Source organism: Haliotis rufescens, unplaced genomic scaffold (genome assembly GCF_023055435.1).
Source record: "Haliotis rufescens isolate VD_foot unplaced genomic scaffold, xgHalRufe1.0.p SCAF_68, whole genome shotgun sequence".
NCBI lineage: Eukaryota > Metazoa > Mollusca > Gastropoda > Lepetellida > Haliotidae > Haliotis > Haliotis rufescens.
Window position 1 is genome coordinate 1,732,558 of NW_025964359.1, and position 16,568 is coordinate 1,749,125.

Below are 16,568 nucleotides of genomic sequence, written 5' to 3' on the forward strand. Positions count from 1 at the left end.
TATTTTACTTTCCTTCGATGACAGGTTTTTATAGCCTAAATATATCTATTTTGATGTGGTACTTTTTCTCGTCACGATCTGGTTGAAATAATGCCGATGTGATGTTAAATTTTAACTCACTCACTCACTCACTCACTCACTCTCTCATAGCCCCAGGACTTTCATAAGTCTGTGATAAACTGAAAAGTTTGGATGGGTTGTAAAACAGTGAACACATGGTGGATCGGGACCCAGATATCTAGAACTCAGTCAAGTGTCTCCTTTTCAACCCATAGGATTCAGCAGCAATTTCCGACCATTATAGTGTCTCAGTAATTTATCATAGTTGTCTCAACATACAAGTGGGGCAGATGTGGCAGATATATACCTACCACAGAGTTGGGTTTGGAGACAATCAGTTCTTGTAATGGTTACTTGTCTGCCATCCTCTATATCTCCAAGGCTAGCATTTCAGTAAACCTGCACTATCCCCTGGACCAATCCCCATGGTTCTCGCAATTTCAAATTATCCGCTCTTGTCTTCCATAAGCCATTGGCTATAATACTAGGTCTAACTCACCAATCAGAATGTGAGTTGCAAACAAGCCTAAATGTTGGTTTTGATGATATCAACAACATAGCAGCCAGTGATGGGATTCGAACCACGGACCTTCTGATCAGAGGTCGGACACCTTGTCCACATGACCAAAGAGGTTAACCCTGTCAGTTGGTTGACAAGGTAAGGATGTCATCTGTGGTATGACTCCACGTCCTGCTACACTTGTCAGCAAGTTGACAAGGTAAGGATGTCATCTGTGGTATGACACCAGGTACTGCTACACTTGTCTGCAAGTTGACAAGGTAAGGATGTCATCTGTGGGATGACTCCACGTCCTGCTACACTTGTCAGCAAGTTGACAAGGTAAGGATGTCGTCTGTGGTATGACACCACGTCCTGCTACACTTGTCAGCAAGTTGACAAGGTAAGGATGTCGTCTGTCGGATGACTCAACGTCCTGCTACACTTGTCAGTTGGTTGACAAGGTAAGGATGTCATCTGTGGTATGACTCCACGCCCTGCTACACTTGTCAGCAAGTTGACAAGGTAAGGATGTCATCTGTGGTATGACTCCACGTCCTGCTACACTTGTCAGCAAGTTGACAAGGTAAGGATGTCATCTGTGGTATGACTCCACGTCCTGCTACACTTGTCAGAAAGTTGACAAGGTAAGGATGTCGTCTGTGTGACGACTCCACGTCCTGCTACACTTGTCAGCAAGTTGACAAGGTAAGGATGTCATCTGTGGTATGACATCACGTACTGCTACACTTGTCAGCAAGTTGACAAGGTAAGGATGTCGTCTGTCGGATGACTCCACTTCCTGCTACACTTGTCAGCAAGTTGACAAGGTAAGGATGTCATCTGTGGTATGACTCCACGCCCTGCTACACTTGTCAGCAAGTTGACAAGGTAAGGATGTCATCTGTGGGATGACTCCACGTCCTGCTACACTTGTCAGCAAGTTGACAAGGTAAGGATGTCATCTGTGGGATGACTCCACGCCCTGCTACACTTGTCAGCAAGTTGACAAGGTAAGGATGTCATCTGTGGGATGACTCCACTTCCTGCTACACTTGTCAGCAAGTTGACAAGGTAAGGATGTCATCTGTTGGATGACTCCACTTCCTGCTACACTTGTCAGCAAGTTGACAAGGTAAGGAAGTCGTCTGTGGGATGAGTCCAAGCCCTGCTACACTTATCAGAATGGTTTACATTAATTATCCATGATTTATTTTTGTTATTTCCTTGGAAAGAAGACTGTACAAACTTTTGTTTCTTGGTTGTCAGCACCATACCCCCATATTCATGGACTTCACTACAGCTGCAAGTGTCTGCATCACTTTGAAATTTCCTCCCACAATAGCTGACACATCATGGTGTGGTGGACAGAGTATCCTCCCAGGGGGCAGAAGGTCCGGGTTCGATCCCCAGGGCCGTCATTCCAAAAGATGTTAATAGATACTTGTTGTTACCCTTCCTGGCACTTGGCATTAAGGGGATTAAACAAGGACTGGTCAGCTTGGAGAAACCGTGTCTGAGTGGCGTATCCATGTTATACTGAGGTATGCTGTCTTAGTAGGCTGATACTATAAAACTAGTACAAGCAGCCACACACACACACACACACAAGCATAACGCAGGACGCATGCATACATGCATGCACATTGCAATAATCTTGACCGTGAAGTTAAACCGCATTTCACCTCACCTGACACTGTCATATGTTCAAAGAAGTCTTAAACACAGCTCACTGACTGCTGTATTTGAACATTATAAGAAGCACAATTAACAAACCTAAATCTTCTTAATACTACATTCCACATATTTATTTCCCTTGACCACAAAAGCATGTTTCTAATATTGGTAACGAACACTCAAGTCACCAAAGTCTTGAATGAAATGAAACTATGTGATTGTCATACCTTGATATAAAATACTGTACCCCTTCATCTCCTCTGATCTAGGTGGATGTTACAACCAGTGCCCTTCAATTTGACAATCTGCTGACTTGCCATGCACTAGGAACAAAACCTGACTATTGAGAGCTACAACAGATTCTGAAGAATGCAATTTAAAATGATTCTATTGAAGCAGAAAATCTGTTTATGTCCACCAGTGTTTTCTGGCAAAACCCCCGTGATTACACAAATACCTTCATGACCTACACTAACTGCTTTTATTCTTTTATGAAAAATGAGTTTCTTTGAAACTGATGATGAAATTGCCACAGCAGAAAGAAAACTGCAATCAATGTTACCATGCATGAAATTGATGTGTGTAAGTAATTTCATACTGCTGATTTGAAGGATATTTCCTATTGTAATCAACATTGTAATGGTACTAAAATTTGTCAACTCCTATAAAATGTTCAAGCTTTCCATGCTTGAATTAACAAATTAAGAACTGAATGGTTCTGTTATTTTATGTGTTTAGATTTTCAGATGATATTATATCGTTAAAAGTTTAAAGGAATTTTATCCGTGGATATATTTTCGATGGGAAGAATATTTTTTTCGGTTGCAGAACATTGATTTAACTGAAATGATGGTTGAAAACTTGGTGGTAACTATGGTGACAGATGTTGGTGGTAACTATAGCAACAGTGATGTTGGTGGTAACTAGAGCGACAGTGATGTTGATGGTAACTATAGTGACAGATGATGGTGGTAACTAAAGCAACATTGATGTTGGTGCTAACTATAGCGACAGTGATGTTGATGGTAACTATTGTGACAGATGTTGGTGGTAATTATAGTGACAATTATGTTGGTGGTAACTATAACAACAGTGATGTTGGTGGTAACAGTAGTAACAGTGATGTTGGTTGTAACTATAGTGACAGATGTTAGTGGTAACCATGGTGACAGAGATATTTTTTCAGTTGCAGAACATTGATTTAACTGAAATGATTGTTGAAAACTTGGTGGTAACTATGGTGACAGATGTTGGCGGTAACTGTAGTGATAGATGGTGGTGGTAACTATAGTGACAGATGGTGGTGGTAACTATAGTGTCAGATGTTGGTGGTAACTGTAGCAACAGGGATGTTGATGGTAACTGTAGTGACAGATGTTGGTGGTAACTATAATGACAGTGATGTTGGTGGTTACTGTAGTAACAGTGATGTTGGTGGTAATTATAGTGACAGACGGTGGTGGTAACCATGGAGACAGATATGTTGATGGTAACTATAGCAACAGTGATGTTGGTGGTGACTATAGTGACAGAGATGTTGGTGGTAACTATAGTAACAGATGGTGGTAGTAACTAAAGTGACAGTTGGTGGTGGTAGCTATAGCAACAGTGATGTTGGTGGTAACTATAGTGACAGTTGGTGGTGGTAGCTATAGCAACAGTGATATTGGTGGTAACTTTAGTGATAGTTGGTGGTGGTAACTATAGTCACAGATGGTGGTGGTAACTATAGTCACAGATGGTGGTGGTAACTATAGTGACAGTTGGTGGTGGTAGCTATACCAACAGTGATGTTGGTGGTAACTATAGTGACAGTTGGTGGTGGTAGCTTTAGCAACAGTGATGTTGGTGGTAACTTTAGTGACAGTTGGTGGTGGTAACTATAGTGACAGATGATGGTGGTAACTATAGTGACGGATAGTGGTGGTAACTATAGTGACAGTTGGTGGTGGTAACTATAGTGATAGTTGGTGGTGGTAACTATAGTGACAGTTGGTGGTGGTAACTTTAGTGATAGTTGGTGGTGGTAGCTATAGCAACAGTGATGTTGGTGGTAACTTTAGTGATAGTTGGTGGTTGTAACTATAGTCACAGATGGTGGTGGTAACTATAGCAACAGTGATGTTGGTGGTAACTATAGTGACAGTTGGTGGTGGTAACTATAGTGACAGATGATGGTGATAACTATAGTGATGGATGGTGGTGGTAACTATGGTGACAGATGGTGGTGGTAACTATAGCAACAGTGATGTTGGTGGTAACTATAGTGACAGTTGGTGGTGGTAACTATAGTGACAGTTGGTGGTGGTAACTATAGTGACATGTATGTTGGTGGTAACTATAGTAACAGATGGTGGTGGTAACTATAGTGACAGATGATGGTGGTAACTATAGTGACATGGATGTTGGTGGTAACCATAGTGACAGTTATTAGGAGATAACAATAGTGACAGCACAGTGACGTGTTGTTGTGGTGGACCAACTTGCTGTGGTTTTAACATAAGCCAGGGTGAGAGTGTTGAATTATGTTTTGATCATTTTACAGGAGGAAGCTGCTTTGAAGTGACATTTTGATTTTCCTCTAGTTTTTTTTAATAAGAACACTGAAAAAGAAAATTCGCTCAGCCAGTAATTACAACCCCCAGAGTTTCGATGCATTTTTTATGGGCACTGCGCTGAAAGGCAGGATGCACCATAGCTTTCAGACGGAGAGTGTGAGTATGAGCATTGGCCATCTATCTCACCGTGGAAATACACGCTAATTGTGCGAGTTGTATGTAAATTATGTATAGAGTGCTCCAATCTGGAGGACTTCAAAGGAAAAAAAATGATTGGTTGCCAAGCAGCAGACAGACATGGATAGTGGCTTGACATAAAGTTGTGCAAACGCGACATGTTTTCATTTATTCAGGGTCGTAATAAAGCCGTGGTGGTCGGGCACTTGTAAAAGTAATTAACACACCCTTGATACCTTTTTAACCCTAATAGTAAAAAAAGTCCAGAAACCACCGGCTACCTGCTTGATATCAATTTATCAGTTACCAGAATCAATAGCAAATGGCCGTTTTATTGACATGATTCGTTTGATGAGGAGTTGAGGCTATTTTGTGGTTACGATGCACGTAGTCCAGGAATCCACTCTGCATGAAGCAGACCTGTTGAACTGGATGCTGGGTGAGAAGTTATGAATTTCAAATGAAGCCGAGCCGAGCCGAGCTTGCAGCTTCAAGGTTCATTTATGAGTAATAGTGATATTTTTTTTCACAGTGTACACGCGGAAAGAAGAGATGAATTACATTAGGAAACCAAACACCTACACATTTTTATTTGGATAGACACAAAACTACCACATCAATACATGTGTTAGATGTTAAGTTATGTCATTAACATTCAGTCCGACACTCAAAGATATGTTTGAACTTCTGAAAGGAAGTGTTAGCTGTAAATTCTCATGGAGAATGCAAGTATATGATGAATTATTCATCCCTGCTCAGTTGATACAAGCCATAATATGTTTGTATAAATCAACAGATGATATGGTGTAACAGGAATCTATCTTAATGGGAATAAGGGAAAATTATTTGATACTGCAGTGAAGCAACAATCTGTCAGTTGTATAGTGTTGCTATAAAAATATAATTTCAGTGTTATAGATGATTTGTATTCAGCAAATTAAAAGATGGTCTGGAACAGAAATAAATATCTTTAAGGTGCATGTGATGGGTTTGGTGCAACAATTCTGATAGGGAAAGCAGGATCAAAAACCATTTTTTCGCAGCTATGGCCATTGCTGCTTTTCTTTTACCACTGCAACTGAGTGGAACAATTTTGGAACCTCTCGAACTTAAAGTTTCTCCAACTTTATAGATCTTTAAGTGCCGATTAAAACCTCTACCTCGCCTTCAATGAAACTGAAACATGACTTGCATGTGGAGTTATGCGCTGTAAAAGTGGACTCTTATTGTTATTAATATTTGTTCAACAAACATAACACCCTTGTTCAGTGACAGGCGCCACACACAATTGTACTCTCCGGGGAGTGAGAACACAATAAATGTTGCCAGTGTATTAAACCCTTCACAGATACTGGTCTCCCTGTTGTAGATGCATTGCATCATGTTTATGATGTGCCTGTGGACATAGAGTAATTTTTCATCACATTCTGTTCTGATTAATCTATATCTACCCAAAGACCATGTTGAAATACTGGTCTCTGGTTGTAGATGCATTGCATCATGTTTATAATGTACGTGAAGACATCAAGCAATTCGTCATCTTTTCTGACTAATCTCTGTTTTCCTGAAGACTATTCAGAGATTTCTCTTTGTTGGAACAAAAACAACAACATGAAAACCTGATGCTGCATCTGATGCTGACCAGTGAGTTTGGGTCAGTGAGTTAGTGAGTGAGTGAGTTTGGGTCAGTGAGTGAGTGAGTGAGGGTCAGTGAGTGAGTAGTGAGTTTGGGTTAGTGAGTTAGTGAGTGAGTTTGGGTCTTTGAGTTAGTGAGTGAGGGTCAGTGAGTTAGTGAGTGAGTGAGTTTGGTTCAGTGAGTTAGTGAGTGAGGGTTAGTGAGTGAGTGAGTGAGTGAGAATCAGTGAGTTAGTGAGTGAGTTTGGATCAGTGTGTTAGTGAGTGAGGGGGTAGGTGAGTGAGTGAGTTTGGGTCAGTGAGTGAGTGAGGGTCACTGAGTTAGTGAGTGAGTTTGGGTCAGTGAGTGAGTGGATGGGTGTGTAACTGTGGGTCAGTGGTTGAGTGAGTGAGTGAGTGAGGGGGTAGGTGAGTGAGTGAGTTTAGGTCAGTGAGTGAGGGTCACTGAGTTAGTGAGTGAGTTTGGGTCAGTGAGTGAGTGAGTGAGGGGGTAGGTGAGTAAGTGAGTTTAGGTCAGTGAGTGAGTGAGTGAGTGAGGGGGTAGGTGAGTAAGTGAGTGAGTGAGTGAGTGAGTTTGGGTCAGTGAGTGAGTGAGTGAGGGGGTAGGTGAGTAAGTGAGTTTAGGTCAGTGAGTGAGTGAGTGAGTGAGGGGGTAGGTGAGTAAGTGAGTTTAAGTCAGTGAGTGAGTGGATGGGTGTGTGAGTGAGTGTGGGTCAGTGGGTGAATGAGGGTCAGTGAGTTAGTGAGTGAATTAATTAAATTCAGGAAAGATATAGCTGTCATATATAAACATTTCAGGCTGTCAGCATTAACCACAAAATTAAGCTTTCAACTCTGTTTCTTCCACGAAAATAATATTCCAATAAGAGCCCCCTATTTCTAATTTTGTGAGGGCCCTCGACGCTTATTACGTCTAACGTCGAATTCGGTATGTCCAATACAGCCTGATAGTCTCTGGGCTCCTTCATATCATTAAGATAATTTAACTGGGGTTTGCTGTCTCTTCGAGATTATTGCACATAAATTGTGAAGTGTGTGTGTGTGGTGTGTCTGGTGTGTCTGGTGTGTGTGTGTGGTGTGTCTGGTGCGTGTGTGTGTGGTGTGTCTGGTGTATGGTGTGTATGTGTGTGTGTCTGGTGTGTGTGTGTGTGTCTGGTGTGTGTGTGTGTGTGTGTGGTGTGTCTGGTGTGTGTGTGTGTGGTCTGTGTGGGATCTGTTTGTTTGTGTGTGGAGTGGTGTGTGCTTTTGTGTGTGTCCTCTTGTACTGGTCCAAATTTATGCTAGTTTTATAGTGCTTGCCCACTGAGATACCATGCCATGAATAACACATTCAGACACAGTATACTGACTCCAAGCTGACCAGTATTTGCTTTACCCCATTATACCGATCACCAGGCAGGGAATGAACAAGTACCATCCTTTAGTGTCTTTCGTTATGACGGATATTGTGTTGTTTCCCTTCACTGCCACGGTCCTCTGACCTAGGGTTTGAAACCCTGATCCATCATGACAATGATCCTTGTCATACACATGCTCGTGGGTTTCACCAAAGTGGTAAACATCAGAGACTTGGGACTTCTGTCCATCATAAGCTGACACGCTGTGATATAACTAAAATACTGTTCAAAGCAATGTCAGACTCTACTCATGTTTCACTCTGTTTATGTTAACCTATGAAGTCATGCATCTTTTTATTGTCCCCCGCCGCGCGAAAGCGTGAAGCGGGGGATATAGTATTCACGACCGTCCGTACGTCCCACCTGTTTGTTGCCGCGATATCTCAAGAACTAAACACTGGATTGTCTTCATATTTGGAACTATGGTGTATATACAGACTCCGCAGACACCAGTCGGTTTTGGTGACCTTGACCCCATTTTCAAGGTCACAGCAGGCAAATCTGCTTTTGTAGTTGGAAAACGGTGTTGCCGCGATATCTCAAGAACTAATCGCTGGATTGTCTTCATATTTGGAACTATGGTGTATATACAGACTCCGCAGACACCAGTCGGTTTTGGTGACCTTGACCCCATTTTCAAGGTCACAGCAGGCAAATCTGCTTTTGGAGTTGGAAAACGGTGTTGCCGCGTTATCTCAAGAACTAATCGCAGGATTGTCTTCATATTTGGAACTATGGTGTATATACGCAGGCAAATCTGCTTTTGTAGTTGGAAAACGGTGTTACCGCGATATCTCAAGAACTAATCGCAGGATTGTCTTCATATTTGGAACTATGGTGTATGTACGAAGGCAAATCTGCTTTTGTAGTTGGAAAACGGTGTTGCCGCGATATCTCAAGAACTAATTGCAGGATTGTCTTCATATTTGGAACTATGGTGTATATACAGACACAGCAGACACCAGTCGGTTTTGGTGACCTTGACCCCATTTTCAAGGTCACAGCAGGCAAATCTGCTTTTGTAGTTGGAAAACGGTGTTGCCGCGATATCTCAAGAACTAATCGCTGGATTGTCTTCATATTTGGTACTATGGTGTATATACAGGCGGGGGACATTTCGTCACTTTGTGACAAATACTTGTTCTGTGTTTATGATTAGACCCCGAAACAAATAAGGGCACAAAAAGGTCAACTTGTAAATAGTGTTCAAGTTTTAGATCTCAAACTATGTTTTTATCAGATAACTGTCTCAATCTCTTTCAAAATATGTAAAACCAACAGTCACGATATTTTTTGTTCAATTTTGATAAAACTAGTTGCCAAAAGGCTCTCGCGGTTTTGGAAATATACCTTAATGGAATGAGGCCTGCTATTATAGGTAGCTCTGAATATGATTTGACCCATCAGGAGATAGTGAGATTGAAGTCTAGCACTTTAGTGAAAACTACAACCATGGGCATGGTGCTGACAAACCAAGGTTCATAATTACGTGAACCGGGGAAAGAAACCCCACAATCAGCCTATCCTGGCATGGCTAAGGGAGACAACTTTTCACAGCAAATTATAAGTCCTGAGCACATAGGTATAGCTGCTTTAACATTGAATGGTAACATATATGTAGAAATATATCATCACATTCATCTTGTTTTACTTTTATCCATTCTTTGTTTTTTGATTGAGACAGTTCCAAATACAGATGCCCCAAAGGCCATGGTTTTTAAATGACAACCTCTGTGGTGTAGTGGATAGAGTGTCTGCCCGGAGGCCGGAAGATCAATGGTTCGATCCATGCCGTGTCATATGAAAAGACGTTAAAAGATGGTACTTGTTGTTACCCTGCCTGATACTTTGTATGAAGGGGATAGAACAAAGATAGGTCAGCTCAGAATCAGTGTACTGTATCTGAGTGGGGTATTCATGTTAAACTGCATGGTGTCTCAGTTGTCTGGTGCTGTAAAATCAGCACCAGTCTGGACTAGTACAAGCAGACAAATGTACATGTATTTTGTTAAATGACTGTAATACTCTTGAATTCAATCTTAAACACATTTCACCTCACGTAATATTTTATTTTGTATGATATTCTTCTGTGCTTAACATTTCTGCTGAATCGTTTTGATCTATTGGTAGTGAGGTTTGCCAATTGATGTTATATTTATCGTATAGCACTGTGAAATAGAACTTATGAATGTCATCTTGGTAAATCCTTATTTCAAATTACTTAGATTTAATCAATAAAAGGTGACTTTTTTAATATTAAGTTAAAAAACTGGGTACAAAACGTTTCACTATCTATTTTTCATCATAACCTGGTGGTATGATTAATGATCATTCTGTTCACCATCAGTGTAGCTGCTCTCAACATGATTATTATTAAAAGAAGGATGTTATATAACAGTGATGTGACTGAGCATGGCTTAAAACTCCATTTGTTATTTTTTTACTGCTTTTAATCAAGAAATTTTGAAAAGTTACAAATATCAGGATTGCTTACGTCTCAATACACAACTGTCTGGACAGCAGATATATTTCGGTTTAATAATATCGTAGAAATGGTTTTGCCATATTGATCCATCTTCCCGAGGCAAGGGAGTTAACTGACTTTAAAAGTCCAGTTTCCACCCTTGCCGAACTAGGCTGGTATTATGGAGTTAGATTTTGGCTGGACTTACGAGTCTATGCATACTCCAATCAAAATCGAGCAATGAATCAAAATCTGGTTCGTAAACTGTCATGCAGATTTCAGTCGATTGCAAGATTTGCAAAGCATGTGCATCGCCAACTCTGTGTCAACATATATATTCCAAATCTTTTCATGTTTTTAATCAATGTGCTCACGTGATTTGATACACTTCGCGATGTACGAGGGGTGTTCATTAAAGATTTCCCCTGACCCACTTCCGATGGACCTAGTGGAATGAAACTTGGCATAGGTATTAGTCTTTCTCCACATAGGAACCACCAAGAGTTACACACTTCTCCTATCGTTTTATGCAACTATTGAGACCTCGCTTGTAAAAGCCCTCATTTTGCATCTCAAACCAGGACTTGACTTCAGAAATCAGTGTTTCATCATCTGTGAAACGTTTTCCCTTCAAAAATGACTTCATGGTTGGAAAGAGGTGGAAGTCAGATGGTGCAAGGTCAGGAGAGTAAGGAGGATGTGGAAGGATTTCATAGCCACAGGACCGTGCTTCTGTCTGGGCAACATGAGAGTTGTGTACTGGAGCATTGTCTTACAGGAGAAGGACACCCTTGGTCAGCATGCCACGCCTCTTAAGCTTGATAGCGTCCGGCAATTTCTGCAGCAGTGAAGCATAATAAGCTCCTGTCATTGGGGTACCCTTTGCCAAGAAATCCATCATCACTACTCCATGCTGGTCCCAAAACACCGTGAGCATGACCTTGCCTGCAGAGGGTTGGACACGTGCCTTCTTTGGGGGTGGTGACTCCACATGCTTCCATTGCATCGACTGAACTTTAGTCTCAGGATCATAGTGATGGACCCATGTTTCATCCTGTGTGATAAGTCTGTCAAAAAAGTTTGCCTGGTTTTTTTGGCACATGTCCAAAAGATCCTTTGAGCAACTGACTTGTTCCTGCTTTTGGAAAGGTGTGAGTAACCTGGGAATCCATCGTGCAGACACCTTATGCATGTTCAAATTGTCATGGATGATTTTTTCCACAGACCCTACACTGATCTTGTGCTAACTGGTGAACAGTTATACGTCGGTCTGCCAAAATGGCGGTCTCCACTTGATGGATAGTGTCCTCATCAATGGCTGAATGGGGGCGACCAGGAATGGCAGCTGTTTCCACAGATGTCCGACCACACTTGAACTGGCGATGCCAGTGTTTAACAACATCATATGATGGGGCATCTTCCCCATAAGTTGCTTTCATTTCATCGAAAGTTTCTTTTGGTGTGCGACCTTTCAAATATAAAAACCTAATCACTGCTCGGTATTCTACTGGCTCCATTGTCACACCCTACTCGATCATAACACCTGTAAAAGTAGTAAGATTAAGAGTTTGGTGCTGCAAGTTCAGACATAACCCATAGATACATGTATCATTACACATGTGAAATTTCAACCAAATATGATAACCCTAAGTGGTTTAGGGGAAATCTTTAATGAACATCCCTCGTAAGATCCATTTTATCACAATATAGATCTTGATTATCGATCAGATCGTCTTGACTGGGCGCCGCCATTTTGTTTGAAGCAAATTTAAGTGATACGAGAGGTGAAATCTGATTGGTCCATAGGAGAGGCACAGAAGGGACATAACTCATAATAGCCACTGGTGGCGCTACAATCGAGCCCAGGAATTCAAGCCTAGTTCGGCCAGGGTGGAAACTGGACTTTTAAAGTCAGTTAACGCTCTTGCCTCGACAAGATGGGATTGATCAGGGATGACAGATGCATGTTTATGTAATTGTTATAAAAGTGTTTCCCAATCCAAAGTATGTTGGTTAATACAAATAAACAGAGTATTAGGAGACATATTTGTAAGCAATTACTGTTTATTCCACTCAACTTAACCAAGCACATACCAGTACACTGATAAGCTGTGAGTATTCTCTCTTCACTGCTCCTAATGAAATATGTATAGTAAAATGTACTTTTTAATGGCAACACAGATAATCTTCTTCAGTTACTTTTGGTATTAAGGAAAATTTGAAGATGGTGATGAATTATGGAGTGTGAGGGGGCCTGAGTTTTTGGAGCGTACTGTTATCATACTATTAAAATGAAATATGAGAAATAATTATTTTGTGATATGATATTATTCAAAAATTAAAGCTATAAAAATGGAGTATTCTAGAGATAGTCATGTTTTCATCGTGGTTAATGTCAAATGTGATATACATTATTGTTTTATAAATTTGCATTTATTTTCAAAATGGATTTGCCTTGGTAATATCAAAGATTGTTTTTGGAATATTGTATGTAAAATAACTATTGTATTATGTTTTTTGGGAATACAGTATTTAAAGTTAGGAGATAAACATACTGTGTTTTCAGTGTAGACCTAGGTTACCTGTAGATTTAACCGCACAAAACTGAATTTGGAACCGAATGCTTAAATTTCAAATTCATGGTAGAATAAACATTGAATGGCATATAGACATATTTAGTTAAAGCGGGTTATTAAACAATGCTACCTTTATATATATATATATATATATATATATATATATATATTGAGGCTCTATAAATATTGAAAATAGAAAATTGGTATCAATAACATTGATACGTATTGATTAACAATCATGAATAATTAAATATGTTGATGAGGGTATCATGACAAAAACATTGATTTAATTCGGTTTACAATCGTCAAGATAATACTGGCATTGGATCCATAAAAAATAGAGTGTCTACGGATTGGAAAAGCTGGTATTGATTTGAATTTGAAATATGACCTATTAAAAGACAGCATGAATAAACATGCAATTTATGATCATTATTGACAACAATAGCAAACAAAATTCAATGAGTACCAATCCTGTTGGGATACAGATGAATTATATTAGCTGCAAGCACAGTTTATTATCAATATTATCAGGACTTCATGCCAGTTATCTCCCTTTAAGTACTCTGTGCACAGGGTAAAAATCCATTTAAAAAAAGCCCCCTGATGAGGATGGTATGGCTCAGCGAACTTGGCCCTTTCTCTCGGCACGAGACGGTCGACTAGCGCATGTCTGCCTCTCAGGTGCCGTCAATTGAGTTGTCGCGTACCTTCGAAGACGTGCGTACAGTAATGTTGATTGTGCTTTCAAAAGGAGGTTGACATTCGATTAGTGTTAGACAAAGAGCAGAAAAGAAGCCTTTAGCCCACTCTATAAGCTTGGGAATGGATGTCTATAAGCTTAAGGACTTACTTGCTATGGATCCAGAGCACTGAAGTTTAAGAATGGTAAGCTGGCGAGTGTATGCAGTTTGATTTATTTTATTCAGGTTTTATTCGTGTACACGTTTGTTTATTTTTGTCTTGTCATTTTTGACAGTGAATATTTCTGTCAAGTGTTTTTATTATAATGATATATTCTAAAAAACAGCCATTGTTCATATGTGTCATATGAAAGTGCAGAAATATTTTTGTTATAGATTTATTTTTTACGTGGTGAGAGATGAATATAGTCACAGTATTGTAACAGCTGTGTCAAGACAATGGGGATGTTGATATATAGTCATCAGTATTGTCATTGTGTTTAATTATAGTGAAGAGATTTAACATATGTATAATCTTATCTGCATAATATGACAAGACTTGGCATTTAAGAAACATTAATTATAAAGATTTGTTGTATTTCTGTTAAAGATTAAAGTTCAAGTTGCTCTGGATAGTAATTAACAAAGAACAATACTATCAATTGACCCAGTTTTGAGCTTTCATAGTGTTAATTTCCCATCAATATCCACACCTGCCAAAATCAAATTCTCAAGGTCAAGGTGACACTGCGAAATCATCAGCCTTTCTTTGCCATAACACCCATAAAATCGTTGTCTTTTGTTGGGGAAATAGCTAACTTCTGTTCTAATTATTTGGTCAAGTGTCTGTTCAATACTCTTTTTATCCTATGGGAATCAGGATTGTAAATTTTAAATTAAACAAATCATTCATTGCGTAGTCCAAGTCAGTTATGCATCTGTCGGAAGAACCCAAAGACAGATGGAGAAGATTACTTTTTATAGCATTTAAGAAAAATGTGGCGGCACTTCCCCAAAGGTTTTTACTAAATTCATTTCTAATTCTATAATCAGTTTTAATTAGGAACACAAAGTGTAGTACTTGAAGCCAAATTACGGCAGTAAAACCTAAAATGTGACCAGGCCCACAAGAACTGGAACGTTTTCATTCCTGGAATTGCAAAATGCTGCCTTTTATCGCAGGAGTTTGAGGGTAGCAAATCGGTAATTACCCAAGCATCTTGGCTGTTGCTTCATCAAAAGACATAAATCTGTCACATGAAAGGCAGTTATCTTGATATCTTTGTCATACTTTTGAGTCGGTCATCCAAATTCTTTTTAAGATAATAAAGGAAGACAAGCATAATTCAGTTTTAATTGTTTGGCTTAATTGGCGCTGGTGGTTGTGAGTCTTCTTGCTTCGGTAATGATATCGCTGGGGAGAATGTGATAAATGTAAAGATATCAACTTTCTATCACCCGCTGAACATATCATGTTATGCTTCAATGCACACACATCTTTTGCCCTTTTTCTCCGGATGAAAAAATTAAATCTTCAAATCATAACATCGCATTATGCACAATTTTTGTCTGAAATCTACTGAATCGTGGACAGTGATGAAATTATTGTTTACTTTTTATCAAGGATTTTACGCTTGAATGGTCTCTGATGCTGATTTTATCAGGAATTACAGCACTTTTGTTCTTCACAAAACACAGAAGGTTTACCATTCTTGAGCCATTCTCTTCAGTTTGGTCTGCATAATGAGTTTCCAGGGAAATGTGGCTCTGATGGAGTTTGTCTGAGGACGGTTATTGCCCTACAGTCAGCTCATGCTTTTTAATTTTCAGCCATATATTTGTTTCTATAGGAGAAAAAGTCACCTTTCTGCTCTGCTTAGATGCAAGTGTCCCTATACAGCGATCAATACTTCTTGTAAAGTTTCGTCTATTGAATTGCTTAGCTCTGAAGATATACAGTAAAGTATTTCTTATTCAGAAAACTTTATCTTACAACAGAAATTTGTTTTCAAAGTTGATGTGTTCTTTGAGTTTTATTTCGCAGACTGACAGTAATTTGCTTGTATATTGTTTAAATTAAGTCCATATATACACCCAGAAAAAAGTGAAGGACCACTTACTGTATAGATCCTGTCCTTTAAGTTTATGACAAAACACATTTATTTTTGTAATTTATATTTAAAGTGAGGGAGGGAGTATCATGGCAGGGGACATCAGAAATGTAGACAAAAATGTACCCTTGCTGACAACAACATTGCACTGGACCAGCTAGAGGAGTCCATCTAAAATGAGTGAGTGAGTATTGTTTTACGCCACTTTTAGCAATATTCCAGCAATATCACGACGGGGGACACCAGAAATGGGCTTCACACATTGTACCCATGTTGGCAATTGAACCTGAGTCTTCGGCATGATGAGCGAACGCTTTAACCACAAGGCTACCCGACCACCCCTATATTTAAAGACAGAAATGGAAACTGATTATCTAATTACTAATTACTCCATGGCAGTAGTTGCATCACTTAATGTGCACCAGTTCTTGCAGACCACCTCCGTGGTGTAGTGGATACAGCCCCTGCTTGGAGAGTGGAAGGTCCATGGTTTGATGCCCAGCTGCGTCATACCAAAAGACATTAAGAGATGGTACTTGTTGTTACCCAGCCTTGCACTCAGCACTAAGGGTATAAAACAAGGACTGGTTGGCTCAGGGGTAGTAAACGGTGTTTGAGTGGGGTATCAGTGTTGAAACTGTGGCATGGTATCTCACTCACTCACTCACTCACTCACTCACTCACTCACTCACTCACTCACCCTCGTGTCTTTTGATATCAAACATATCAAT

At 39.8% G+C, this 16,568-nt stretch overlaps 1 protein-coding gene across 1 annotated transcript in view; it reads left to right on the top strand.

The window, feature by feature from the left end:
- The first annotated feature begins 13,694 nt into the window (after positions 1 to 13,694).
- The window catches only part of LOC124116009 (neuroglian-like), a 225,160-nt gene continuing 222,286 nt past the window's right edge, over positions 13,695 to 16,568 (top strand). Inside the window, exon 1 of the mRNA XM_046477202.2 lies at positions 13,695 to 13,931. The gene's annotated coding sequence lies outside the window, so the exon portion shown is untranslated. The remainder of the gene's footprint in view (positions 13,932 to 16,568) is intronic.